The 25,598-nt window shown below is 42.1% G+C and overlaps 1 protein-coding gene across 13 annotated transcripts in view; it reads left to right on the plus strand.

The window, feature by feature from the left end:
* CAMK2D (calcium/calmodulin dependent protein kinase II delta) overlaps nt 1-25,598 on the plus strand; it is a gene marked incomplete at its 3' end in the record, with an annotated part of 142,814 nt that overhangs the window by 9,854 nt on the left and 107,362 nt on the right. Inside the window, exon 1 of one of the 13 annotated variants that reach the window (XM_083571460.1) lies at nt 20,534-21,017. The exons of the other annotated variants lie outside the window; for them this stretch is intronic. Of the gene's footprint in view, nt 1-20,533; nt 21,018-25,598 lie in introns of those variants that run through there. 13 annotated transcript variants of the gene reach the window in all.

Raw genomic sequence — 25,598 nt, forward strand, 5'->3', positions numbered from 1 at the left:
GTGGGCAGAGGCAGGGAGACATCAAGTCAGTGTAACTTCCCCACAAAAATATATCCGGCTGGTTTCACAAGATACTTCCTGGCAGACCTGTTCTTCCTTGCCTGAAAACCAGGACCACAGCTTGCAATAGTTCACGAGGCCAAGGGTTGTTTTACTCCATGTAGACCCATTGGAATGAATATCCATTCATTTCAATGGGTCTCCTCTGAGTGTGGCTAATATTGGGTTGAACCCCAAGCTTCTAGTCACAGTTGCCAACTCGGTCTCCCATGTGGAGTTTAGACCAACCTCTCCTTCCCTTGCGTCCCTGTGTGGGATGGAAAGAAGAGACAGAGCTAGTCTTTCATCTGGAATTGTCTGGGAGCCACACCAAAGTATGTTGGAAGCCTTGTGTAGTCACAGTTTGGTATAGAATAGTTCCAGTGCTGGGATGTTCTACCTCCCAACCGTTCTCGCGGAAGGAAAACAAGCTTCTCTTCCATCTGTGTAAACAGACGGCTCTGAGCTGGGCAGCTTTCTGTTCCAAAGATCCTACAGTTTAACTGTCAACAAGGAGGGAAGACGAGGGACAACAAATGCTGTTGTACACATACACTTAGCTTAATGATGGAACATAACTCTTTCTCCAGGCCAGCAGCCAGAGGAAATGCAGTTCGTTCCTACCAGGATACACTTGCAATGGATAACGCCATGCGGAAAAGGATACCCTGGGACTACCAACTGGTATCTTTCCAAGCAAATGGGATGTGAGGGAGCAGTCACAAAGTTGTTAGGATTTGGAATTACTGGGTTCGGACTATGAATTGTGTGTAAGTGTTAGAGGCAAGCGCCTTGGTCGGTGGAATGGACGTCCGACGGGTCATAGTGTTAAATTGAGAATATTACGAAGATATGCACCAATTGTGTGCCTGTGGGGCCTGCGTTCCTCAGGCTGAGGGGAGGACTCAGCAGGGCAGCTGCTGTGTTGGCAAGTGTTCATTGATTGTTGAAACCGGCTTCAGCTTTTTAGAATGGGTATGTAATTTACAGAACAAGACCCTGACTCATACAGAGAGCATGGTTGGATCAGACCAAAGGCCTATCTAGTCCAGCATCTGTCATCCCACAGGGGCTAACCAGATACCTATGTGATGGCTATAAGCAATCCATGATGAGGGCAGTAACTCTCTTCGGCTGTGGTTCCCCAGCGATCAGTATTATCTTCAGGTAGTGTATAGCCATCTTGACGTCTGGCCAGCTTTGAGTCTGATTTGAAGAATCCATTTACCAGGGGATTTCCAAGACAGAAAAAAACCCTTGTGTGCCCCAAGGACAGGGCACATGCAATTTAAATATGACATTTAAGAAGACGCACCGCAAGTCTGGCAGCTGAGGGAGAAGGATACTAATAATTTGTGGGGGGCGGGAAGGGAACCAGACATTGCTTCATAACTGCCAGATAGTAGGTTATAAAATTGGAGCAATCCTGCCACATAGTCCAGTGTTACTATTATTGTACAAGATCGCAGGTAGGGGAGTCTTAAAACAAACCTGCTATGTATTTCACAAGTTATAGCACTCAATCACTTCCCTGCTCAACCAGAGCACAGAAAACCCCCCTCCAGCCTTTCCCAGTCCTCATATTCAATCAGTCCACTTCCTTCTTGCAGGGAACTCCTACTTGTCTCTTATCTGCATTTGGCTTCATATGCAGCCAAAGAGGACTGGTCGGAAATGGAAGCGTCTTGAGTGGCAGTAGCTTCTTCTCAGATGGAAGCTTCCACTTGCTGGGCAAATGCAGCTCCCACCATCTCTGCCACCCTGCACCCTCGATCATGTGCTCACTGTGTGTGAACCTGGAACAGCAGCCAATCAAAGGGCAAGGTTTTACCGCACACGGCAAACACGGGAAGAAAGGGAGTGCCATGTGGTCCCTTGCCTCCACGCTACAATTTCCAAGTGGCATGGCAAGAATCCACTTGCATCTAGGAAATAAACCACACAAGCTCAGTCATGAGCCAGTTTTGAACTTGGGGTGGGGTGGGGTAGAAAAACTGCATACTCTTGACGCTGCTTGAATTGTATTTGCCTGCCTGTTTTCAATTCACTCTGGTGAGAGTTTGTCCATTTTTAGAGCAAAGGGCTCCACTAAATACGGTCTTCCTTGGGTGGTGTGTTGGAGGTGGCAGAGTGCTAAATTTATAGTTGCAAAAGTTGGATAGGAGTAATTCTTTTCTAATACATTAAATTAAATTGGAATTGTGTTCCTGGCAGCTGGTGGATAAATTGTCTGCTGAAAATACGTAATTTCTGTAAAGGCAATTCCATTTACTCTGCTATCCTACTCTGACTGAGGAGTGTGAGCTATTAAAGACTTGCCCCTAAAGTACTTTCCTGTAATTTTCCGGAGCCGGAGTGCTGCCATTGGAAATAATATTTCTCAGAGAAAGTGTTCTAGGCTTCTTTGCTTGATGCATATTCTTAACTGCCTAATGGCAATCAGTGCTCAGCTTCCTTCCTAATTTCCAATTAAAGCAAGACAACATCTTTAACTAATCAACGCTTTCCCTCTAATTAGGCTTTCTGTCAAGTAGGTGCATGGAACACAATCTTGTTCTATTCCTGCAGCAATCTTAATTTCACCTTTTGTTAGGGCAACTTCTTCTTAAAATACATTTGTGTGTTTGGGAGGCAAATTGTATCAGCTGCCAATAAGGCTGAGTTAAAGACTTCCTTTGATGGCCAGCCACACTCCATCATAAATCTACATTGTGGTAATTGGTCATTCTCTACTCCCAAACCTTGGAATCCAAGGCAGCACTGTAAAAATATTTCGGTTCTTGAAGACTTAAGCATCACATTTTTGGGAGGCCGGTTGTCCTGGTACTCACGATACAGTGGTACCTCGGGTTAAGTACTTAATTCGTTCCGGAGGTCTGTTCTTAACCTGAAACTGTTCTTAACCTGAAGCACCACTTTAGCTTATGGGGCCTCCTGCTGCTGCTGCGCCGCCGGAGCACGATTTCTGTTCTCATCCTGAGGCAAAGTACTTAACCCGAGGTACTATTTCTGGGTTAGCGGAGTCTGTAACCTGAAGCGTATGTAATCTGGAGCGTATGTAACCCGAGGTACCACTGTATTTCATCAGGGCTGAAAAAAACACTTGTTCACAGCATGATGCAAACTTTTGTTGTGTTACTTAGGTATATCTGTGTTTGGGCAGGTGCATAACGAAAATAATTTTGTGTGTGTTTGCTAAGGTAAATCAACATTTTATAACTGTATGTTACTGGGGAGGGAATCATACATGTGTGTTTGTGCCTAAACTCACGAACGCTGTATATTATAGTGAGTCGATTTCTTGGGTTGCATATAAAAAGGTAAAAGGTAAAGGACCCCTGGACGGTTAAGCCCAGTCAAAGGTGACTATGGGGTTGTGGCGCTCATCTCACTTTCAAGCCGAGGGAGCCGGCATTTGTCCACAGACAGCTTTCCGGGTCATGTGGCCAGCATGATTAAACCACTTCAACAGTGTCCAACTTTCATCACACACAACCAAGAAAGCGTATGGTTAAGTTATCTAGTCTGTATTAATTAGAAGGCTGAATTAAATTTTTTGGAGCTTGGGACACTTGTGTCCAGAGGCAGGAATGTTCTAAAATGAAGTCAGTTTTGTAACAATTTTGAACTCACTGGAAAGGAACAGGCAGCATAAGGTAACTGGATGTGTGTAGAATTCCCCCCCCTCTCTCTTTCCACTGCTCTGTGCTTCTGTGAGGCGAAGCAGAACTAAGTCTGGTTACAGGGTAAAGTCCAGACTGGTTACAGGGTCTACTGAAGCTAAGTTAGATAAAGAGGGGTTCAGACTGAATGTGGGTGCACAGACTGTGCTCTACGAACACAAAGCTCTTATATTGTTTCCACAGGGAACAAGCTGAGCCACTACCCTACATAGTGGCATCATAGCCCAGTGGCAGATTTAGAGGTATGCACAGAATTAGGGCCTCCTGTGGCTGAGTGCCCCCCCCAATAGTAGTATGTAGGCGGTGACCATTTGGGGGGGGGGTTGTTCTGTTCCTGGTCCCCTCGCACGTTGGCAGAGCATGCATGAGCCCGCCCCATTATGCCCTGCCCCTCTTCCTGCCTTCTTCAGACCCGCATCAGACATGTGCAAAATGGTCACCACCTGTATATTGTAAACTGAGAGGTTACCTTTGAAAGATGACTACAAACCATGAATTGCCATGGTTGAATTTTGGTATTTTAGTTTGTTGCGTTGTTTCTGCCTCTCATTTCTCCCACTCGTTAAGTCAACGGTGGTTGGTCCATTGGGCAATTAGGCCACACAGGTTGTCCATCTTCTGTGTCTGGCCCTGTGTGGCCTATGTTTGTGCCCTCTGCTCCATCAGCTGAAGAGGAATCTGACTCCTGGTCACTGCCATGGTGCACCAAAGGGAAGTGAGGACCTATCCATGAGTCTGTTGCTGCAGCAATTATTTTTAGTTTTTGCTCTTGCTTGCATTTCCTGAAACTGCTCTGTGTTTTGAGTGCTGAAGGCGAGCTCCTCTTCACTCTTTGTCTGAGAGGGTCCGCCACAGTTTTCCAGGTGCCATTAGACATAATTGCAAGCAAACCCAGAGCAGAGTATTTTGTGGGGGAAACGAAGTGAGCTTTGAAAATACGGGTTTCACATCCTAACAATGTCCCCCCTCCCCTGATTGCCAAGCACGTTTGAGAGACGCTAAGTGTTCTCCCAATTCATTCCTCTATCCCTTTCCTCCCTGTTTCCTTTTGCTCCTACTAATTCTGAAAAAAGTATCTTCTCATCTCCTGTGGTGACAAACAGAAGATGTACTATTTTCTCAACCTAGTTTCTCTTAAGGTGGCAAATGGCAGGATGTGCCTGTAAAGTAAGAAAGGTTCTGTTCTCAGAAGTTTCCCTCTTGCTTTGAATTTCTCCTTCTTGCCATTGTTTTTGATTGGCTGCTCAAGGAAAGGATGGCCAGACCTGGCTCCGCATGCTACCCAAAGGGCCAGCTGGAAATCTTGTCTCTTGTTGTCCTTTTCTGAGGCTTGACTGGGACTGTTGTAAATCCAAGCCTTGGCCCTGAATCAGTGTCAGGCTTGCCTTTTGCATACCCGAGGGCTTTCTTTTTCTTTTTGCCTTTCTTTTTAAATGTCTGCTTCCCTTCTCCGATTCTTCCTTCACTCCCCATCAGCACCACATCAGTCTGCAGGATCTAAGTGCAGCCGTGGATTAATGTGTTCTTGCATTTTTCTAATCTTCAGGAACAGCATGTTCCTTAAAAAAATGGAAAGAGCGAAGAGCAACTAAATGCAATTGTGTGTTGTGACAATGCAAACAGCCGTGTGGTCCTGAGAATCTCCCTAGATGTTGTCAGATGATGTGGCACCTAAAAGGAAGTTAGTCTTTTTTTGTCTGTACAATCCTGATATCAATTCTCAGGTGTGTAGGAGAAAAAGACAAGTGCAATATGCAAATAAATGAGCATGTTGTTATAAGGGGTGGTGGGGTGGGGAAGCAATCCTGTTTAGAGACTTCTCTCCTGTTTGTTTTTGTTTCTAAATTTCTGGTTATTTAAGGCTCAGCGTACCAGCTTCCCAGTTCTTGCTGTTGTTTTTGTGATGGGTGAGGAAAATGCAACCCACAGCCTCTTCCTGTAACCTAAGAGCACCTGCTTTGTTCCACAGCCTGCTGCTCTTGACAGATGGCCCCCAAACCACAAATGTTTTCATTTCTCTGTGTGTGCAGATGTAGCAAAATGAATGCCAGTATTTGGCCCATTTCTTTCTTTGCACACCCTTGGATGCTTAGATGAGAGACTTCTCCATTCTGCAGCCTTCTTTCTGCATCATTACCTGCCACGTGTGGGGGAAAAACTTTGCATGGGCATAGTTTTGAGGGTCACAAAGGATTATACGGAAGAGGACCAAATATCTGTAGCAAGTGTAACCTCTTGTTTAACTGTTTTAAGTTGATCAGGCCTCAAAGTTGAATGAAACATCTTTGGGTCAGAGGGCACTATAAATCTACGCTGTCAGTTTATGCTTGGAAGTATGGTGGAATCATCCATGTATTTATATATAGGTGGATATTTATAACTCTCTTCCTCTTTATATAACCCCAGTGGTATTGAAAACCTTTTGTACACCGGAGCCTTTGTGTACACAATAGCAGCTGTAGAGCATGTTGTCTTTTGTGTAGAATAATTCGGTGGCTGGATTCTCCCTCCTCCTTCCTTCCTTCCAGGCGTCAAAAGACCACAAAATGGTGACTAGCTTTCAATGGTACAAGTACTGCTGTAGCAATTTTCATATGCAAATGCAACCTGCCAGTTTCCTTTCTATGAAATAATAGCATTTGATTATAAATGAGACCAGGAACAAATATTACTTTGAATGCTGTTTGTTTGTTTGTTCATAAAGTATCTAAAAATCTATGCATTCTGCATATGTGCTTAAAAAAATTCCCTGTCTTGGGGTGAGTAGCAAAGTAGTGCTTTGTTGAGAGTAAGTGTGGTACAATGCCTAGGATATTATTCTAGGATGGGAGAGTTCTGGGTTCAAATCCTCACACAGCCAGTAAGTTCACAGGGTGATCTTGAGTTAGTTATCAACTCTGCCAAACAGGCAGACTTGTGACAAGCAGGAAGGGGAAGGCATTATACTCGCATTTCTAGATCAGTCACCTTTCATGGCACATAAGAATCCTTTTTTTAATTAGAAGCGGGTGTTCAGAAGCAGATTGTGTTATAGCATTATAGGAAGAGGTATCTGCTGTTCAAAAGGGAGGAGGAGTCACATATTACACACATTGACCTATAGACATGCCTAAAATAACTCATTGGCTTCAGGCCATGGACCCTATTTAGTGTGAAATATTTGGAGGTGTGGAATGTTGCCTATAACCAAAAACAAACATGTTTTTAAAAAACTAAATTTGTCTCTACTTGCTAACTTTTAAAAAAAAAATAAAGCTGTAAAATAGGAATATCAAGCAATGCCATTCATAATCTATTATCATTTAGTGAGCATGTGCCATTTTAGAAGCCTTCAACATTTTCCCCATCCTAGTTTAATCACAGGTAGTAAGTAGCTGCTTATAGGAGGGCAATATTCTGCATTGTGATTGCAGGTGTCGCCATGTTGATTATCTTGCATATTCATGTATCTTTAGGAACAGATGGAACCACATAATATCCATATTTGATGATCTGGTGGGATTTGCTCAGCCTAAGCTCACATTTACATTTTGAACTCTGAAGGAGATGTGTTGGCAATTTAATCAGGCAAGGAAAGCCTTGGAGTTGCTTCTGTCGCGTGTCAAGCTCCTCACCAAGTTCTTGACATTACAGGAGATGAGATGGTGAAACCTGTGTCTGAACTGCACAGATTGCAGGTGCGGACTCAAGACTGAGAATCATTCTCCATTGCGGGGGGGGGGGGGGAGATCCTTGTACATATAAAAAGAGAGAAGGCTAGGCTTCTCTCTACAAATATCTTTTCCACATACGCTTGCCCCCAGCGAACACCCCCATTTCAAAGCAACTATTTGCCCCACAGGGGGAAATGTGCAAGTATCACATAGGTACCTGTGAATCCACCCCACCCCCCAAATACAGGGCAAATAGCAGCTTGGAAGGAAATTGATGGATGCGGGGGGGGGGGGAGATAATAAAGAAAACAGCACGGGGCTAAGGGGTAATCCCCACCCCAAAGAACACACACATAGGTGCATATACAAGATTTCAGTACCGAGCTTAGTCAGGCTCCCCTGTTGTAAGTAGTGTTCAGTTTCTATAAAAGGTGCTTAGAGGGTTGGATTATGGATCTCTCCCCCCCAATTTCTTGTTTGGTCTTTATACATAGGATTACCACTGCAGCTGTTTATTGTGACAATTAGGCCCCATGGCAGAGGTGTCTCTAGCGGAGTGCGACTTGGGCGCTGGGTGCAGAGCATCTGGGGTGCTGCAGTAAATGCCAGCACTGTTATGTCCAGTGGCAGGTGAGAGGCAGGGGGTGGATTTTGGCGTCGCACATGGCGTCACTGGAATTTGAGACACCAAGGCCCACCGCTGCCTATGGCAGAGGTGGGAAAGTGCTAACACTTAATCCTCATCAAGCCTAAATGCAGCTGGGGGGGGAGACATTTCAGGGTGTGTGCACGCAATTGTCTATTATTATTATTATTATTATTATTATTATTATTATTATTATTATTATCATCCTTCCCATCTGGCTGGGTTTCCCCAGCCACTCTGGGCGGCTTACAGCACATATAAAAAATAGTAAAACATCAGAACATTAAAAATTTCCCGATACAGGGCTGCCTTCAGATGTCTTCTAAAAATCAGATAGTCTGGAGGGAAAGGCTTAACTCTTCCCTCTCTCTGCACTCCCTGGCTCCAGAAGGATGCTTTTGCTGTAGACTGGGGTGAGAGTTTGGATGGATGTCGTGGTATGAGTGTACGGAGTGTGGTGTGGCCAAACCCACTGCTATCTGGCCACATGTACTTTAATTTTGGTCCTGCCGAATGCTGGCATGTGACCTGAAAACCTTGGCCATGAGAGGATACTTTCACTGGGCTGAGAAAGACCCCACCCCCCTGCCCTTCCTTAAGGGAAGTTTTCTTATGATACATGTATCAATAACGTTCTTCACCAAGTTTTATATTTTGGGTATCAGCTTATTGGCTAAAGCTTTGCTTGGATTCCAGTGAGGAAGTGTTACTGTTTGCTTACTATTGTAAATTAAAATGTCATCTATCATTGAGAGCGTCTTTATGACTGCAGGCCTGCATTTTAAGGAGTTAGGTATCATCACTATAGATAAATTAGTTTTCTGTAGAGCCTCTTAAGTTGACATTTACTTAACTTTAAAAATAACTAAATCTAGTTCCAATACATTTCCTTTCTACCCCGATCCTCCCCCCTCCTTTTTCTTTTCTTTTCTTTTTCTATTTTTGAGAGGCTGAAATGCCTTAAAGACTTGAGTAAATTTACCTTTCGGTAAATACATTGGCTGCTGCATTTTTGCTTGTGCTACTTTGCGTTCTGTCCTCAGCACAAAAAGCGGATGTTCACTTAAGCACTGCAGAGGTGCATTTTAAAGTTAAATCTGTATATTTTTGCCTCATTGCCTGCAAGTAAGAAGAGCACGGCACAGCTTCCAACACTGTGTCCTGAAAGGCCAAACTTAATACATGGGATCAGAATGCTGCTGCATTAAAGAAGAAGAAGAAATGTTGGAATTAGACCCTGAGAGAGAGAGAGTGGTATATGGTTAAAAATCCATACTTGTTTAAAAAAAAGGAGCTGAAATACAGTGGTACCTCAGGTTACAGACGCTTCAGGCTACAGACTCCGCTAACCCGGAAGTAGTACCTCGGGATAAGAACTTTACCTCAGGATGAGAACAGAAACCGTGCGCTGGTGGCGTGGTGGCAGCGGGAGGCCCCATTAGCTAAAGTGCTACCTCAGATTAAGAACAGTTTCAAGTTAAGAACGGACCTCCAGAACAAATTAAGTTCTTAACCCAAGGTACCACTGTATATGTGTGTATGTATAATGGTTAGTCCGTTCCGTTCCCCCCCCCCCAGCTTCAGTCAGTCAGCAAAATCAGGAGTTTTTAAAAGCCATATATGATTGGTGGGTGTCTTCTCTGGCTTAGTGGGTCCCAAACTGTGTTGGCTGGGCTTTCACAAGTCAGGCTTCCTTGACGTGTGATGACTGAGAGAGAGCAGCTCTGCTTTTGAAAGGCACTGCTGCATATAATAGCAATTCAAGAAGCCATTGCCTCTGCCCCAAGATTGATGGAGAAGGGGGCTTAGGTGAAGTACGTAAGCAAAGCGATGCCTCTCCACTCTATCTCCGTGACTTAAGAGGGGAAGCCAGAGAAAAGCGGTTGTTTCCACCGCAGAAATGTAATTTGAGATTTTGACATGATAGCTTTCAGCAGCCTGCTGCCACTTTCACCTCTGCACAAGGTCGAGTGGAACCTGCTGTGAGGAGAGCCTCATGAAATGCAACTAAATGAGAAGCTTTTCTGCTCAGCTTCAGCTTTCGCTTTCCAGTGGAGCGTAGGAGGGGGGACACATGACTCTCCAGATGTTGTGGGGCCTACAGCTCCCAGCTCCCCTGATTATTGGTTGTGGGGAGTCCCAACAGCATGAGCGGGGAGGACGTCAGGTTCCTCCATCCCTGGGTTAGAGTGCTTTTTCACATTAGATAATAGCTGAGGCTGGGAGAAAAAATCTTGTCCTAAGGCTCTGAAGAAACCCCTTCCAGTTCCTTTAAAGGAAAACGTTTGCTTGGGATTAAGCAGTGTATGATATGCATGATGAGAGCTGTTGAACCTTCATGGTTCAGTCTAAGATTTCGATTCTTTTGTTAAGCCTCCCAAAATCTATTGAGCAATGATGTGTGTGAATGGATTGCTGTTTGAAGGTGATAGTTGGTAGAAGAACTGGAAAGCGTAAGCCAGTTCTGCAGCATTCTGCAAATACTTCAAGGGTGTGACATTGAACCGGTTGCACAAGTAAATACCATAAGTATAGAGAGAATAAAGAGCAGGGGGAGTTCATTATGGAGCAATAGCGGTCACTGAACAATGTTAGCAGAATTTTCAGAAGCATGAGCTTTGTAATGCGCAGGAGCAAACGTTACTGGTGCAATTGACCATGGGCAAAACGAAGTGCTGTATATTGAGGTGGATGTACACAAAAAATTATAGTGTATCTGGAATTAAGGTGGATTCCTGCAGAAGACCATTCTTGGATATGTCGCTGGAAAGCCAGCCGTGGAGCCTTCCTTCCTCCTTGCCTGACTTGGGGTGCATTCTACTTTCGGTTGAGGGTAGCTTTTTAAATGGCCCATGATGTAACCCAAGTGTTTTGCAAATATTTAAATGCAAACCATGTGCTTTGCAAATATTTAAAACCTTGGTGGGAAATGGGGTGGGGGATGGAAACCATTCAAATACGAAATGGACAAAAACATTGTCAATTTCAGGAAACTCACTAGGGTTATATAGTCCCCTGATTCTTCCCTCACTCCGTATTCCCCCTTGACCTTCTGTTCTCTGCTCCACATTCCCATCTTCCTTCACTCCCGATTCACGGTTACATATTATAGCTGTCAATTCCTGTTTAAATATATGTAGATAATATATTTTAAAATATGGAGGTTTTATACAAGGTTGGGACTTGTGCAAAACCACTGCATTAATTTTAAAAGTAAACACTTAAAAGTCTGATTTATGATCTGCAAACAAGTCTTCATTCCCAATTCAAATCTGTTTGCTGAGTCCTGTTAGTATCTATTTTTTTACAGTTTTAATACAGAAGTTGTGTGCAAAAGCAGTCTTGTGCAGAGCCTCTGTACTTTTTTTTAAAATAAAAAAATAATAGTAATAATAAAGGTTCATTAACTTTCCTCAGCATGCAAAAATGGGAAATTAGTGTTGTTTCAGCCAATGGCAAATGTCTTTTCTACCTGCTGGTTTTTCCTGAAAGGCCAATTTTATTTTTATAATACAGCTGTTTTGCACAAGAGCCATTTTGCACAAAACAACTCTGTGTGTACACATGCGTGCACACACACACACACACACACACACACACACACACCCCAGATCATGAATGTGCCTTTAGCAACAACTTGTGGAAATACAAATTTTAACAACAGCAAGTGTGTGTCAAAGCAATAACAAAATTCTCATAAATTTCGTCGAGAAATGGGGAGTTTCTATGTGGGCACAGTTCTTATCCTCCTCCAAAGAATAAAAATGTCTTACGGAGAGAACCTGCAAAACACACACACACGTGCAAAAGCAGAAAGATGAGCAATTTTGATGAAAACAAAATGTAATTTTAGTTAAACTTTTTGATGGTAGGCTCACTTTTCACTCCATAAGTCTTTGGAATTCAGTCTTTTTCACCGGTATGCACTTTTTATGTTGCTATGAAATCTTATTTATAACTTTAGCTCCTTCCCAATAATGAGTGATTTTTAAAAGATGCTATTAAAAAGAAGCTGGAAAGAATAGCTTTTGGCTGGTGCAGACTGGAGGGAGTCCAAGGACCATTGTGATCGTGTGTGTGTGTGTGTGTGTGTGTGTGTGTGAGAGAGAGAGAGAGAGAGAGAGAGAGCAGAATATCGGGTTTGAGATCTTGAGTTTCAAAAAGGAAATCTTTGTTTGCTGTACTGCTTGTTCATTCCCATGTTTTTCATGAGTACTCCAATGAAAGCTGCAGTTCACAAACCACTCATGACGTGGTTCAGATTTGCCCCTTCAAAGTCTGTGAGCCATAACAAGTCTATGTGGTGTGTGGTGGGGATTCTCATGTTACTAATATATTGTATGTTTATTTTCTTTGCTAGTCACTTAATACACCTAGGCAGCTAAAAAGCCAGTATAAAAACATACTCAGTATGTTAATACAGAATAAAGACCATCAAATTTTTAAACAAATAATAAATACATGGAACAAAGTGTGCCGGCCCACACATTTGCCAGGTGGAATTGAGGAGCTTCACACTAGCACAGTGGCATCACAACAGAGGACAGCTGGGCTGGCCAGAAGAATGCCTTTGCCCAATTCACATACATACACAGCAAAGTGGGTTTGGATTGCATTGCTAGTCTTTTTTCCTGGGTATTTATTACAAAACTAGTGTAGATTGTTTACTAATGATGATGGCAGGAGCAGGATTTTGGGGATTGTGGTTTTAGCCTTAAAATGAGGGAAGAAAGCATTACATTTATAAAATGAACTGGGAAAACAGACTATTATTCTTCAAGGTCACTGGAAACAAGTAACATGAAATTCTAGTTTAACAACCATGGCTGTCTTTTTGCACTGAACACCTTTATCCTATCGTGTTTCGCAGATACAGTCAGTATTTGTTGTGCGAGTAGCTTTCCCTGTAGATATGATTTCAAACTTGCTTTCAGTTACAAAATATCCTAGGCAGTTCGCCTTGTTATTTTTACGCTCAATTCAGCATGCAGTGTTTTTCTTAACTTACATTAAAAGGCATCCATGGTTTGTCTGGAGCTGTCAAAATGTGATTGCATATACGTACTACAGGTCAGTTACAGTATACTTGTATTTAAAAGTCAATTAGATTTAAGATAAGTTTGGACCAGGAGAAAAGCATCACTTGCAAAATAGAGTCCCAAGCAATGCAGAATAATGTTATTAAGTAACTGTTTTCTTAATTAAATGGCTTTATTCCAGCCATAAAAAAAACTGCAGACACCTTAATCAAGGAAGTAGCTAGCAAAAACCCACACTGATGCACTGGCGGTGCCCAACAGAAGCATTCTGGGTTCATTGAAGGAGGGTGGAGAAGCTCATTTGCAGTATAGCTCCTGAACTTTCACTAATCTAATCTATGCCAGCCTGTGAAAAAGTGTTCAGCAATGTGTGTGCATAGTTGGTTCCTGGCTTGCGAAGGTGGTAGGGCTTTCCTCGCAGACAGCGCCATGCTTCCTTGAGAGCAGCTTTTCAGGAGCGTGAACTTTATTGAAAGGAAAACACTTGTGTAGGTGCGGCTTTATGGAGTGTTTCGCATTTCTAGTGACAGATGGGGAACGACGTGGTTCAGCAAGAGCAGACAGCCATCTTGCACACCTTCTGACAAGGAAACTAAGGCAGAAAAGAGTGTTCTTCTTTATTATTTTGAAAAACAAAAAGCCTCTGTGTCCTGATTTGTCAGAAATGATTATTTCTTGAGCTATAGAATAATTCATCTTGGTTTTCCCATGAGTAAGTGGGAGGAAGGTTGCTACGGCATGAAAGGTTGCAGGGTGCACGAGAGACAGGTAGCTTAGTGGTAGAGCACGTGCAGAAGGTTATTCCAGTTCCCTGGCATCTCCTGGCATCTAGAAACAAGGAGGAAAAAGATCTCTGCCTGAGAACCCAGAGAACCGCTGCCAATACTGATCTAAATGGACCAGTGATCTGACCCCTTATAAAGGCACATTCCTATGCTTAGTATTTGAAGGAGGGAAGCCATTTTACAGTGTTAGTCCTCTATTTGAAAGGCCTTCTGGTCAAATACCAGTTTATAGATAATCATAAGAAAGAAGGGAGAGCAACAGGAGCCTTGAAGTTGCCCATTAAGTTAGCACCTGGAGTTCAAGCTGATCAGGCACCCCGGCCACACAGTATTCTCTAATATGGCAATATTTATTGTATTAAATTATAATAAAGTACTTCTAAATTACTTATCTCTAGACATCATATCCAAATTAAAGTAAATCTGTTTCTTCTTTTGTCCTTTTTGGGGTAAAGATAAAGGTAGAAAGGTAAAGGACCCCTGGACAGTTATGTCCAGTCAAAGGCGACTATGGGGCTGCGACGCTTATCTCACTTTTCAGGCCGAGGGAGCCGTCATTTGTCCACAGATAGCTTTCCAGGTCATGTGACCAGCATGACGAAACTGCTTCTGGTGCACGGAACACTGTGATGGAAACCAGAGCGCACCGAAACGCCATTTACCTTCCTGCCACAGCGATACCTATTTATCTACTTGCACTGGTGTGCTTTCCAGCTGCTAGGTTGGCAGGAGCTGGGACAGAGCAACAGGAGCTCACCCCGTCACATGGATTTGAATCGCCAACCTTCTGATCAGCAAGCCCAAGAGCAGGGGTCAGCAAACTTTTTCAGCAGGGGGCCAGTCCACTGACCCTGAGACCTTGTGGGGGGCCGGACTATATTTTTTTTGGGGGGGGGGAATGAACGAATTCCTATGCCCCACAAATAACCCAGAGATACATTTTAAATAAAAGCACAAATTCTACTCATGTAAAAACACCAGGCAGGCCCCACAAATAACCCAGAGGTGCATTTTAAATAAAAGGAGACATTCTACTCATGTAAAAACACGCTGATTCCTGGACCGTCTGCAGGTCGGATTTAGAAGGCGATTGGGCCAGATCCCTTCGTTTGCCTACCCACGCCCAAAAGGCTCAGTGGTTTAAACCACAGCGCCAGAGGGTAGTATGTAAGTGGCCACCCTGTTTTGAAGGAATGCATATTTAAAGAAAATTATCAAAATAAACCTTATGAGCACTTTATTGCATGATCTATTTACCTGTTGAAATTTACCTTTATTGCATGATCTATTTACCTGATCTATAAATGCTTAACAGTACCAATGTACCAATTTTTTTTTAAATAGCAATAAATAGCATAAAAGCACTATAAAAATATAACCCCATAGTATGGCAGGTTTTTAGCATGTCTCCAAAGTATACAATCCTTAGTGTTTTATGTCCAAGGGAAGAGCGTTCCATACAGCAGTTGCCACCACACTGAAGGTTCTGATCAAAGGACTTAAAGCTGGAACTTCAGTAGTGGGTAAGTCCAGCTGTATATGATTGTGAGGATTTTTCCTTAATCCTTCTTGGCTTTTGGAATGAGAATTTTAAGTCATCAGCCACAATCTAGAGAGTAATGCCTACTCATTGGGGTTTTGAATTAGCATTTATCAGCTGAGTGCATCTGTCTCTGCAACCATAGCAAAACCAAATTTGAAACATGAAAGAATCCAGTCTTTAGGGGGCACCTAAAGCGACACAAGTTGGTATCCCTCAGTGCCTGGCTTTTTTTTAATGTAACATTTAGAACTGGTCTCTAGCTGCCTAAATATGTAGACATCATGCTTCTATTTTGTTTTCCAGATATATTTGCAAATTTTACTCTACGCACAGCACACACCTCTGTCTTGCAGAAAAATAATAACAATTGTGTAAGCTGAAAATTCTTGTGACTCTCTCAATACGTCTGCAATCAGACTGAGCAATAAATGTTCGTGATGTGTGTTTTTGCGCTTGTGTGTTACTATGTTTGTCCAAAGGCATATGTAGTTGTAACCGTAACGCAAATAGCAGATTCTGCTTTTCATACAGATAATTTGTTACTTGTTCATTTGTTCCGCCTAGCATTACTATTTGCATTCTTAAAAAAAATAAAAATGGTTACATATCTGCTCCCCATTTTACATGCATCTTAATTCTGTTGGCCTCAGCATATAGCCTTGCAGAGGCTGTCCTTGCTGCTGCTTCAATATGCATGAATGTTTGTATCAATTCACCATTGGCACACTGACTTTTTACGCAGTGTGATATTTCCTAGAATGCCATTTAATTTTGTGCGATGAACAAGTATTATTTCAAGGGCAATTTGCTCTCTTTGGTATTCAGTTATTTGTCCGTGTCTGCTACCAGAAGCAGCAAAAAGAAATTGGACATACAATTTAATTATGTTGCAGTTAACATTGGAAAGATAGGTTCCAGTTGCTGGGGATCTTGAGCTGTTGGGCTCACGTCCTGCTTATGAACTCCCCATTGGTATCGACCTGGTTAGCCATTGCAAGAAAAGAGAGGAGATAATCCTTTGGTCTGATTCAGGAGGTCTTTTCTTATTCTTTTATTAGGCAGAAAGCAATGTCGGGAAGCCATAGCAGAGTAGGAACCAATAAGAATTTAAGGGAGACAATATTCGTTGAATGTTTGAAGATTCAATAGCTCCAATCCCACTATCAACTGGATTTTTATTATCTTCTTTCAGTGTATTGACTGTGGTGTTGATTCTTATGTTAAAATGTTCCAGATTTTTTCCTGTTTACCCACATCGAGAATCCATTAGTATGCGGTAACTAGGTGTGGATGCAAACACATTTTTGATAAGCCTGTTTTAAGAAGATAAGGGCAGCAGTGTTGAAGATTTCCGAATCATGAGATCTTGTTTAAACAATAGAAGAGACACATTTGCAGAATTCTTAAAGGAATATCAAGTAGTGTATTCCAAGTGGAACTTGTTCATAGTTCTGTCTCCTTATCTGGATTGGGGTACATTTTTTGTGTGAAATGCTTTGATACTGCTTTTCTAGAGTACGCTCAAGGCAGATTTACAGGGCAATATTCTGTGAACATTAAATGTAATTAAACAAGCAGCAATATAAAAGTTATTAGTATTTTAAAGTGAATTGGAATGCTACTGTATCAATTAAATTGCTAAGTGTAGATTGACTACTTTTCACCATTGTAATAGTATAACCAGTTATCTTGGAATAAGGACAACAAGAGTCAATGGAATTTACTTCAGAGTACATTAAAGGATTGTGCTATGAAACAGTTTAAAGCAACTGGGAGCCATTTTGTTTTTTTTTTTTTTTTTTTTAAATAATATTTATTGAAGTTTCCAAAATACAGAAAGAGAAGAAAAGAAATTATGAAGATACATTCAGAACCTTATTTTCAAACATCCACTTTCTGGGACTCCCCCCTTCCCCCACCCCTACCGTATTCCCCTTTCATATTGTTGTTTCCACAAGTTCTATTTCTGATTTAAAGCACAATTTATATACCCCATTGTTCAAATTTAAATTTATACAAACCTTATGCAACACCCTTGATAAAAAAAAAAGCAAAAGATCTCTCCCCATAGCCCACCCCCTTTTCTTTCCACAATGTCCCCCTTTTTTCCCATTAAAGTAAAAGCACACAGAATAAAAGTATAAAAAAATAAAAAATATATTAGAAAAAAGAAAACCAATTCAGAAAATAGTTGCAAGCCTTTGGATTCTAATTCTCCCTCCCCTTCCCCGGTTTAATTTCCCTTATCCTCCAATCTATGTTTCCAGCCTGGAAATCTTAAGTCCATCAATCCCATTTTTCCCCCAACTCCTTGCAGAATTATTTCCCATTTTTAGGATTACTTTTTTTTTAAAAATTAATTCCTAAATCTTTAAAAATGTCAAATTATAAAATTCCCCCCATTGTTCTTTCAAGGTTATAGTCCAGCTTCCTCTTGTTCCGCTGCTAAAACTTTCTTATTCAGAAGTTTAGTAACTCTACATGGGTTGTTGTTATTCAGGAACAAAAACTTGCGTTCAGTCCCTTCCTTCTTCAGTAAGGTATTCTGTTGTCTCCTTTTAGTCTAAACACCCTGTAGACGAGATTCAGTTTCAGTTTTGCAGCTTTCCCAGGAGATAACCAGTTCTGTGAAATTCCGAAGTGTTGTATTTTTCCCGGCTTACGCCCATCTTTGTAATGTCCCGAAGCTCCTCTTGTATTCAAGTCTTAACAAATTATATCAAGTTGTAACAAATTTGACCAGCAAGGTCCTTGTAATAAAATCCTCTTTAAAATTCCGACTTTGACAGCTACTTTGACAGCTGTCAAAATCACCGGCTCTTTTCACCAGGCTCACTCCTCAATCGCCCCGGTTCCCAGGGAGGGGGGTGCATTTTCCTTCTCCTTCAATTCTTCCTCCAGCACAATTCTTGTACTTTCCCATCATGGAATTCTTGATTTTAGCAAAGATACCGTTCTTTTTGGGCCTTGGCTTCCCAATCCTTGTTTTAAAATGTCTACAATAGGGAGGGGGACTGACTTCCTTTTTAGATCCCCCCCCGCTCGTCTCAAATCCCAAAAATTTTTCTTCTTTTAAACCCGATTTCCAATTTACTCACGGGTTGTTGTTAAAAGTCCAAATTCTCAATGGAAGAAGTCAGCGCTCTCCGCCGGATGGCATGCGGCTTCGCTCGGCAGGGATGGCAGAGGACTCAAAGCACCACGCTTCTCCCCGGCACCCGATCCGTAGCCTTTAAAAAGGCTCCTTCACGAGTCGGGAGGGCGCTAGCGGTGCTAGCCGAGTCTCCAAGTCCACGGCCAACTGGGAGCCATTTTGATCTGTTGGAAAAAGCAGCCTAATTTTTCAAAATAAATAAAGCATGGCTTTACAAGCTTTGTCCCCAAGAATCCGCTATCCAGAAATGTACTATTCCTGAACATGCTCTGTTGAGTAGTCATGGTTAAATAGCCATTGATAGGCCTACTCACAGTGAAATTTGCTAGTTGTTTTAGAATTAATTAAATTTTTATCTATTTTATCCACAAAACAAATGGAGGCTTTTAGACAAGCCACACAGAAAAACAGCACAGAAACAGTTTTCTCTTCTACTTTTCCATATTTAATCTCAAGATTGCCTAATCTTTTTGGGTGCCCACAATTGCTATAAGTTCAACTGAAAACAATGACGGGTCAATTGGAGTCTGGTTTTAGTGAATATTCCACACACACCCTGCCTCTCAAATACATTCTTAAGGACCATTGAGTATCTCAGTAATTTCTGCACCAGTTGCCCAAATACTTGCTGGGTTTTTAGAGTCTTGCATGGGAGATCCTTGATTTGGATGGCAAGGCTTTTGCTCAAGTGGATGTGGTTATTCCATGACCTCCCACTTCAGTGGGTGGAACCCCTGTGTGCTTGCAGTCCTTTCCCTACCACAATAACACTCCTAAAAACCCATTTTCACAGTGTTGTGTCCAAATAGTCTTGGGATCCTAACAGACTGAAATTGCAGCCACAGAACTTTACATGTAAATATGAATCTGTGTTCTTAATTACCTAGCTGCAGTTGTGACTACCAGATGCAAGTGGTTGTCTTAGACAATTTGATATGCTTTGATAGCATATTCTCTAACCTTAATGATAGTTTAAAAAAGGAAGGCCTGTTAGAGAAATCCATTCAAGTGTCCTTGTTTAATATTCTGTTTCTAGTATGCTTAAAGTATAAGTGGAGTTTCTCATTTAATGAGACATTTCTGTAAATCAGGCAGAGAGATTTGGAACGTGAACGTGTATAATAAATATGTGAACAAGTTAATGCTGTTAAATGTCACAGTCGTGTTGTTGGTATTCTGCATAGAGGTCTGATTAAATAATCTATTCCTTACAAATCTTCCTGATCACTTTTGCATGTTGTAAAATTTCCATATCTGCCTGACTATGGTACCAGCCTTAGTCATCCTAAAACCCTTGGTCCTGCGAATCTTGAGTTACCAGTGTTTAAAATCTGCAATGCTCTCATAACATCATAGCTTGATGCTCGATGGTTAGGGAACCCCAAACTGTTTATGTGCTGACAAAGCATCATATTTTTCAGCTTTGTATTGGGTTTTTCCCTTCACAGTGATTCCCAGCAGGTATTTATAGATGCAGCATTTTGCAGGCTTACATCCTTAAATGCCCTTCTGCAAATGGGAAAGTGCCTTTGGTTTGCAGAAGGACTTTGATCTGGTGGATACTCCCAGTGGGGGAAGGAGAGGAGGCAATTTTCAGAGATTCCTCCTTTCCCCTACAGTCCCAAGTGCCTCCCACCATCTTAGTCCAGGGGGACCATCAGCTGATTATAGGGGACACAGGACAGAAGGGAGAGTCATTAAAAATCTGCTCCCCCTATCTTCTGCCAGCAGGAGCGTCCCATGAGTGCCCACTCATGGGATCTAAACCATTGTTTGTGCTTTATTAAAGAGCTAACCATTTACTCATTTTCATATTTATTGAATCTTAAACATAACTGGATGCTTTGCTTCTTAATAGAGCACCGGTATCCACCTATGGACTCATCATACACAGAGATAATTGTGGTATATATATTAATCTCACTGTTGTCACGAACTGGCAGGACAATGGAGAGGAGGAAGAGGATTCTGGCGAGAGGTGTAGCTGGGACACACCAGGGCGAGCAGGGGATGGGGAAGGAAGCACAGAGCGATGGAGGATGGCAAGCGGATGGAGGTCAGTGTGCAGGAACCAGAGCAGCAGGACCCATCGCCAGAGCCAGAGGGGCCCCTGTCCCCACAAACACGGTGGGCTCTGAGGTGTAGCGAGCAGTGGGGAGGGTGCTTCAGGAGGCTGAGGCAAGCAAGGGCCCCCAGCCCAGCTCCCTGGCTGGCCAGGTATGGCTTGTTAGCTGTGGGAGGAGGGATGTGATTCCTCAGCTGGAGTAGGCCTTCAACAGGTGAGGGTCACCTGCCTCATCAAGCCCAGATGCTGCAATCAGCAGGCAAAGTACCCAAGGGAAGCAGAGCTGAGGGGCTGTGTCTGCTGATCTGCCCACGTTGAGGTCAGTTCCAGGATCTCTGTGGGACTGTGCTTCACTTTGGACACCTGGATTAACCCTGGACTGGGGATTTGACCTACTGATTTGCCACCAGGTAGGCCAGGGGTTCAGGACATATGCACACAATTGTATCAAGGAGGCATTGCATAGTAACTACCTAATTTTGCTCTCTGTGTGTGTGTTTTAACTCAACATAAAACCTTAATTTTTATGTGGTTAGTAGGAAGAGTAGCTTCTGCCCCATTTTAGAAACTGTGTTTAATGTGGCTTCATTGGGTTTCACATTATTTGAATCTTCCTTAACTGGAAAAAAAAATGTGAGGGGAAGGAATATAATAACACCAACAGGTGTTCTATCTTGCTAATATTCCAACCTGGGAGATTCTTCTCTGTTGTGTCATTAAGAATAGCATGTTTCAGGCTCTGAGGCCCACAATAGAAATGTGGCAAAAATATGATCAGTTAAGTAGCGGATAGTCTAATGGTTGCCCAACTGCCACCTAAGATGGCTGACTTACTCTGTTTAAGCGATACTGTAAGCCCTGGTCTGTAGGTGGGTTGGGACATGAAACAGCTTGGCACTACATGGACAGAGTGAAAGCCTTTTGTCAGTCCAGAAGAGGCCTATGGGCCATTTGCTAAGGACACCTTTACATTGCAGGAAACATCACAGCATTATGTGCAATTTGGATTGCATTGTTTAAAGCAGGGGTGGCTAACCCCCAGCTCTGTGGGGTCCTGATTTGCCTCTCCCCAAAATAGCCTCCGAGAACTTTGCTGCAGTTGCAGTGCAAGAGTGTTGAAACAAGATTTCATTAGTTGGGTTAGGACTAGTGTGATTAGGATTGTGGGAAGATGATTTGAGGGAAATTGGAGAGTTGTCCCCCAAGAACCGCCTGTGGCCACGAGTACAAATCCCACCCCCACCCCAGTATGCATGCGTTCTGGAATAAGTTTGGATGTGTGTACAAGAATGTGAGGGGGTGACTTTTTCACCACACACACTTTATCTCCAGAGGATAGTGTGGCCCTTGGGCAGAAAAGGGTTAGCCACATCTAGTCTAAAGCACGTTGCCATGCCTTCTGCATTTCCACTTGATCCCTTTTAAAAAGAACATATTGGGAATATATAGGGAAGTTTTTAATGTTTGATGTTTTACTGTGGTTTTATAATTGCTTCCTAGAGTGGCTAGGGCAACACAGTCAGATGGGTGGCATATACATAGTAAAATTGTTGTTGTTATTTGTTGTTGCTGTTGCTGTTTAGTTGTGCAATCTCACCGTGTAGCAGCTGTACAATTGTAAACCCATGACAGACTTCAATGTTTTGAGGGAGAAAAAAGGATTTCCTGTCCACTGCTGGCAATGGTAATCTAGGAGACTTGACCTTTCTATCACGGCTTGTGCGCCTCAGTGTTCCCTCTGTAGTTTCTTGCTCTGTGTTTTGTGAAAGCCTGCCATATTATAGAAATAGTAAGTGTTCATAGCGGTGGGTTGTTCATCTCACACTTTACAGTGGAAAAGACCATCAATTCTTTTGACTGTAGTTGCTGCAACCAGGGGCTGAGTAACCACAGGGAAGGATTTAATTTTTCATCTGTATCAAACTGCTGGAGTGTTGACAGGAAAGGTACTTTAGATGGCCATGGAGACAGTTTGAGATCCACAATAGCTAGCAATACAATTTGGTATAGTGGCTTTCCTGCTCTTCCGACAAATCCAGTTGCTTTCTAAATTTAGTGCAAACAGTTCAGGGTGAATGCTCAATAAACACCTTAATTAGCACAATTTTTTAATTGGTTGCTTCAAATATAAATTTAAAAACAAGGTGTTTTTTAAAAAAAATTGAGGAGGACTGGACAGATTTAAAGAAGGTAATTATGCTGTGCTGGATATTTAATCCAAAATAGTCAAGGAAACACAGTTTAGTGTACAGAAGGTGTTCAAATATATTGCTACGTAAACTAGACGGAAACTAGAAGGAATGGCTGCATTGCTGTATAACTGCTTGTTGTTGTATGCAATAGTAAAGGCGTCTTTAAATCCTTCTGCTCTGATCCATTAAACTGTTAGGTATGATCTAAAAGCCAGAATATTAACATGTGACTCTTAGCATCTGACACTTTAAATTGAGTTGGGAGCCGGCAATTAAAAAAGCCTTTAAATAGAAGTCATATCTGCATAGTAGCCAAGCATTAAGCAAACTTGTTGCAATATAATGAAGACTCTTCTTCTGCTGAGGAGGGCGTGATATTAAACTAATTTCAGCTGCTCCTAAAGTGATGCAGGGGTGATAAAAGCTGCATGCTTAAAACAAGAAGTGTTTCAGGTTTATTTTCTGTTTGGTTTATGAATCATTTGCATACTGAACAGGCTACTTTTATGGAAAATGTGGGCATCGCAACCTGAACTATGAGTACCCATAATAGTCTTTTGATGTACATTAACATTTTGTGTTGCTTTTAGGAATGAGATTATTAGATCAGAAATGGAGATAAAGTTTTGCTTACATATGAAAACAGATAAATGTTGAATTAGTGATAAAATGTATGCATTGCACAAGGAAATCCAAGCTGTTAGAACGAAGTCACAGCAATATGCTCGTCCAGGAACCTCTAGCTTCACATTTCCCCCCGCATATTTTATTCCATTATTTTGACCATGTTTAATCTTTAGAATGTTGTCAACATGTTATTTCAACTCAACGTAGTTTGAAGTTTCTCCTTTGTAATACAGGGGTTAAATTTGGTATATCAATTTTGTTTTACGGTATCTGGCATGAAAATACGGAATGGACACAGCACCTGGGAGATAGCTCAATCGGTGGAGCGTGAAATTCTTAATCTCAGGGTTGTGGGTTCGAGTCCTACAATGGGCAAAAGATTCCTGCATTGCAGAGGGTTGGACTAGATGACCCTAGTGGTTCCTTCCAACTCTACAATTTTATGCTTCTATGATTTAATCAAATTGGTGTTGTTATGTTTTCAGTTGGGGGTGGGGAGCCTCTGTCCCTCCAGATGTTGCTGAATTACAACCCCCATTGACCTTGCTAACTGGGGATGATGGGAATCAAACAGCATTTGGGAGAATCACCATCCCTGCTATAAGCATATAACATTTTCCTAAACACTGCAGATCAGTAGGACTGAAGGCACATACAACCTTTAAAGAGACTTGCATTGATTCACACTTTAATGCTATATTTAGTTTTGTAGGTTTAGGCAATTAGTTTCTCCCCATACATTCATCTCCCAGTCCCCCTTTTTCCATTTTGCAGCACAATCTTGCACCAGATTCCTATGAAGTGCCCATATTTCAGTGAGACACATTTTTTTATTGTGTCGGGACTGTGGTTTCTATGTGTTATGCTGCATCTGGCCATCTGTCTAAGGATATTTTTTATTTACCACATCTACATTCCACCTTTTTCTCCAAGGAGCTCAAGGTGGTTCTCCCCCCCCCCCCGTTTAATCCCCACAATAACCCTATGAGGTAGGCTAGGCTGAAAGACCTGTCCAAAGTCACAGAGTGAGCTTTATGGCCGAGTAGGGATTTGAACTCTGGCTTCCCAGATCCAACCCCAACACCACACAGGCTCTGTTGGAGGGGCTGATTGGAAATGGATGAATGCTTTGATAGCATGTATAAAACAAATATCCAGCTCCAAGGGCCTTCTGGTGGATCCCTCACTGCGAGAAGTGAAGTTACAGGGAACTAGGCAGAGGGCCTTCTTGATAGTGGCACATGACCTGTGGAACACCCTCCCATCAGATGTCAAGGAAATAAAATAACAATTATCTAACTTTTAGAAGACATCTGAAGGCAGCCCTGTATAGGGAATATTTTTTATGTTTGATGTTTTATTGTGTTTTTAATATTCTGTTGGGAGCCGCCCAGAGTGGCTGGGGAAACCCAGTCAGATGGGTGGCATATGCATAATAAAGTAATGTTTTAAAATTATGGTTTCTTGATAAAATGCAATATAGAGTGCAAGAAAATCACATTGATTTATCTTTGTTTGCTATTGTAGCACAGCTATGCAGTCTATTCACATGAAGAACCACTTGCTCTCTTCGTTAGGGAAGGGAGTACTAATGAAGTCATCAGTCATTCATTACCTGACACAGAATCATGCAGTATCATATAAAGATGTCACTGTTGCGAGAAAGAAAGGTCGCAGGTCTTTCATATGCCCTCTCTTGTAATTTCTTCAGTGAGGTACTGTTTTCCAAATGTGTCACTATTTGTTTTTTCAGATGCGTTGACGGGTTTCTCCCTTCAGCAATTCCTGCATTGTTTTCCCATGTAAAACATGTTTCCTCTCAAATGAAGGAACAAAGCACAAATGTGGATAGAATTCTTAATCTAGGTTTGCTCCTTGGGAATTATCCAATTGAACCCTGTCTGTTGATAGTAACATGCAAAGCCGTTTGTGGAAAGCTTAAAGCTATTTGAGGATTTGACCCATTGATCTTTCTTTCTGCTAAGGCAGGATGGGCAGTTAATTGGCTGAGGAAACCTGATAAACTTCCAGTTGCTTAACAACATGAAAGCAAACAATAACTACCATGTGTTTTCACTGTAAGCTCATTTATGTCTAACATAGCCGCAAGCATGTCAACTGGAAGGATGGCTAAATACAGTTCGGATAAGTTGTACAGATAACTAAAATTAA

This window comes from Podarcis filfolensis (assembly GCF_964270895.1).
Source record: "Podarcis filfolensis genome assembly, chromosome: 9".
Taxonomy (NCBI): domain Eukaryota; kingdom Metazoa; phylum Chordata; class Lepidosauria; order Squamata; family Lacertidae; genus Podarcis; species Podarcis filfolensis.